This window comes from Glycine soja, chromosome 20 (genome assembly GCF_004193775.1).
Source record: "Glycine soja cultivar W05 chromosome 20, ASM419377v2, whole genome shotgun sequence".
NCBI classification, from domain to species: domain Eukaryota; kingdom Viridiplantae; phylum Streptophyta; class Magnoliopsida; order Fabales; family Fabaceae; genus Glycine; species Glycine soja.
This window is the reverse complement of record NC_041021.1, coordinates 23,156,750-23,161,456: the sequence shown is the minus strand read 5'-3', so window position 1 is coordinate 23,161,456 and position 4,707 is coordinate 23,156,750. Positions and strand designations below refer to the sequence as shown.

The 4,707-nt window shown below is 29.0% G+C and overlaps 1 long non-coding RNA gene across 1 annotated transcript; it reads left to right on the top strand.

The window, feature by feature from the left end:
- Positions 1-605: 605 nt before the first annotated feature.
- On the top strand, positions 606-2,005 carry LOC114401525. Its single transcript, XR_003664291.1, has 2 exons — positions 606-664; positions 1,278-2,005. It is a non-coding gene; the product is annotated as an uncharacterized LOC114401525 (long non-coding RNA).
- The last annotated feature ends 2,702 nt before the right edge of the window (positions 2,006-4,707 follow it).

Genomic DNA, 4,707 nt, shown 5'->3' with positions numbered 1-4,707 from the left:
ATACACTTAAGCAAACTCATAAATAGGGATTAATTGAAAAGGCTTATGATTTGTGTTTAGAAGGCTTGTAATAATTAAAGCATCAAGGGTTTTGGACTCAACAAATTTCCCATAAAATAAGATGTAAAAACAATTATCAAAGAGACATTGGAGAACATTCACCATACAAGGATAGAGAGCACATATGAACTAATCAAACTGAATGGTACACATATTGAAATAATAAGGGACTAAACAATAAATATCTAAACTTCATATAACCGGTTAAAATTACCTGCTACAACAAGTCAATTTTGGTGATTCATCGTGCACTGCCCATTTCAAAACATTTCTAAAACTTATGATGGGGTGAAGGGGTTACATTGTTGAATTCAAGAACCCGTTACATGCAATGCTCTTGGTCTGATAAATCATTTATTGTCTTGACTTTCTTTTCCAATTCTTGTCTATTTCCTTAAAAATATTGTTTTATTTGAAATATTAAAATTAATGTTCTTATATATTTTAATTCTTTCTAGATCGTTATGTATTTTTGTGATTAATGGGTGTCATTGTCAGCTCTTGAATTGATTATATATACCTTTCCATTCCTTCACTGAGAATTTGAGTAAGTAAAGTTTTCTCTATTGTGCAGGCTTCTAGAATTGAATCATAAAGGAATCTGGTAAGAAAGTTTTTGTTATCTGGAAGCCATTCAAAATGTTGATTGATTTAATATTTTTCCCTTCATTTTTTTTTTCTATGCAAGTTGTCTGCTAGTTCGGGTTGTGTCTTTGTTATGCATGCATTGTGTTAGATAGATTTTTAGAAGGGAACAATTAATGGATGTGGTTTCGAATATGGGAACTGAAGATGTCAAATCAATTGATGAGAACAAAATGACTAAACCATAGCGATTGGAAACACCATCGTGACTGAAAAAGCCCTAACAAAACATTTATGCACTTTCTTATGTTCTATGTGGCGATTGTGAATTTTTCAAATAATATTTGTATTCTAGATGGAAATCTAGTTTTCTACTTTTTTTATGGGCTCTGTTTGGTTTACATTTAGAATCACTTTCCCACACAACACATACCTTCCAATGTAAAATTTCTGAGTGAGATTATTTTGGGCATCCATCCCAATCTCATTTAACAATTCTATTGTCTTATAATGTGTTGAATGTTTGTGAATTGTTTGGCTAATGTGTAACATGTTTTAATACACTATAACATGGCCTTGTTATTTTAATTGATTTTCATAAATTACTAATTGGGCCATTTGTTCCTTCACAGAAGGGATAGGAATTTGAGGAAACATAGAACTGATTCAAAAGCTAAGCAGGGTAGCAATAGATTCCAGAAGACCTCGACTCAACCAACCAATTTTATGGAAACCCCTACAAAGCCAACTGAGTCAATGGCAATGCTTGGTGTGACCCCAAACCAACCAACTAGGTCAATGAAAATATTTGGCGTGACCCTTACCCAACCAACTGAGTCTATGGCAGCGCCTAGTGTGACCCATATCCAACCAATTGACCAATCTATGGAAATTCCTTGCGTGACCCATATTCAACCAATTGAGCCTATGGAAATGCCTGGTTTGATCCCAATCCAACCAACTAGTTCTATGACCATGCGTGGTGTCACCCCTACCCAACAAACTTTGACTATGGAAATGCCTAGTGAGACACCTCCTTCTCTTGAGTTTATGAAGCAGAGGTTGGAGATGATGGCATCAACCATGGAGACTTCAGGACATACACTTTCCCCTCAAATGAGAGCCCAACTGGATTCTGGAATTAAAAATCTTCTGAGAAGGGTGAATGCCAGGCTAAATGCCTGAACAATGTTATTAGAAGCTTTTATTTTCAAATTAATCATGATGCTATTTAAGTAGATTAGAGCAGTCCTGATTTATGTTTTGGTCCTAAGTCAGTGATTGTATTGGTGGCCTTTCTTTTCCATCCTTTGACTTTTGAACAATTCATTTGAATGGTTAAAGAATATTTCTGAATGAATGTCATTGGATTCAATAATTCAACACCTATTTGTTCTGTTTATTGTACGGTTAGGTTACTCATTGTGACTTTTTCATTTTCAATAAAATTTGCAGTGAAAAAAAAAACTAATATGAAATTGATTTAAATTAAATTCGCATTCTATTACTAAAGAAATCAAATTATGAATGGGAGATATTATACATTAAGTAATGGTCTCGTTTAATTTCTTTTGAAGCACAATATATAAAATAAGATATTTTTAAAATTTTAATTTTCCAAGTAATAACGCATGAGATAAAATATAAATCATTAGGAAGTCATGATAATATATTTGTGTATAAAATATTAATATACATATATTAAATAATTAATAAATTAATAATTTATAAAAGTAAATATTCTAAAAGTAAATAATTATTTTTGAAAAAATAATTTTAAAATTAATATTATGTTATTTCTTATTTTATTAATATTTTCTAAATTTTAAAATAATAATAATAATAGATATAGATTCTTAAGAAGTCAAAATAATACATTTGTTTGTAAATTATTAATATACATATATTAAATAATTATAAATATAATCAATTTTTTTAAAAAAATACAAATGTTAAAATTATAGTAAATAATTGTTTTAGAAAATTAATAATCTCCATTGATGGTGGAGCATATTGAATTGTGTCAACGGATACTCTGAAATTAAATATTCAATCTAATGATTCAAAATGTCAAAGCTAAGGCAAAATCAAATCAACGACTTTGGTAAAGTTAAAGTTTTGATTAGTCAAATCTCAATGATTCATGTGAAGTTTAGATACATAAGTTTATAATTCTGACATTATTGTATTTTTGTGTAACATGTTTTAATGATAATTTATATTATAGTGATAATCTGTAAATTACAATTTAAATGTTTAAAATTATTTATATTACTTGTAACATATCTAAATTGATATTTTTTAATTCTTAATTATATTTATTTCTTTTTAAAAAATACATTCATAATTAGTTAAGAAAACAAAAATAAGAGATATTTATTATATGACCTTAATTTTTATGTACTTCTAATGATTTTTTATATCATCAAAAAATTAAAAATCATTCTATTTATGAATTTTAAAGTAATTATTATAAAATTTAATAGTTTTGATAGTTTATCTCATTAAAAAAATAGATAAAATATAATTTTTTACACTTTTGGTATACTCAAATTAAATCCTTATAATAAAATTTAAAATATACTAATTAAAAGAATTTATAGCCAATATTGAATACGTTTTAGCAAATTTGAATCTTCATTTGAAATGTGAGATGCATAATTTTGTTTGTATAATCATGTATGTTTTTTTTTCTTTTTTAATACATGTATTATGAATTTATATATCATATTAAATTAATATTATTTAATTTTAATTAACCACTTAATAATTTTAATTTTTTTATTAATATTCAGTTTTGAATTTAACATTAAATCATGATAAAACAATTTAAAATTAGTATCGCTAAAATATCAGTAATTTATTAATTGAATTCCAAATTTGTTCGTGTTGTTGTGTTTGCTTTGGAGAAACAAGTTGGTGTTCTTTGTTGGCAAATACTCACTCACTTGTTTGTAGTTGCAGGCTCTAATCAGATCCTAGATGGTATGTATTGTGGCACTTCACTTCTCTTTGCATTTCTTTTAAATCCTTATTCATCATTTTTTTGACATATCACTTTGATTTATGTCTCCAATTTCTGAATTTTTGCATCTCAATCAGATCAAACTTAGCTACAAATCATGTACATGAACTCGGGTTGCAGTCTAGATCTTTCTTGCCATCTGAGTCGTATTTTTAGTTGAGTTATAAAAATTTGACCTTTTTGGATTTTCTAGTTAATTTTGGTTCATTTGAGTTGAAATTATTCATGTTAGTCTTGTAATTCATGCCAAGCATCTATGCTTGATTGTTAGGTTTGGTTGTAGATTCTTTTGCTTGTTAGGTTGACCAATTCATGCCAAGCATCTAGTCTTGTAGATTCTTTTGATGACCTAATTTGATTAATTTGTGTGGAAATGGGGCACCAATTTTGGGGGAGAAAAAGAAGAAAAAAATAGGTTAGAGAAGAATTCACCCAAATTTTCCATATTCCAAATGGTCATTGTTTTAAATTGTAGTTACAATGTGGTTGCCCCTGCCTGCTATAGGGGTTGCCATAGCAAAGGAGTTTAGTGTGTGGCTATAGAAAACCAAAAGTAGCCTTTTGAAGAATAGTATTGCGATGGGTTGATTAAAAAAGCCTCTTAGTAGAGACAATAAGAGTTTCTTGGGTGGTTATGTTTGGGATTTCAATTTTCAGAAATGAAATCTAAAATTGTAATAGTAGTGAAAATAATAAAGAAGATTGGGATTTAGAAATTTTCAAGTGATTGATAATTGATGATTTCTATCTAGGAAACTTGTATTTGACTTTTGTTGAAATTTACATGTATGTTATGTTTAAGACACTGTCATACCCAAATTTCGTCCGGGGACAATTGCTTGTCAACATACGGACTTTGGCTGACCAAATTGAGATGCTTAACACTCATCGCTGCGTAATCTGTAAAGTTTCGCAATATATCAAAAGGAGATCATCCAAAAAACACAAAATGGGGGTGAACTGATCAATTTAGGGGGGTGTACCTAGCCCTGGGCCCATCTAGGCCCGTTAGGAACCTTCTAGAGGAAGCAACAGCT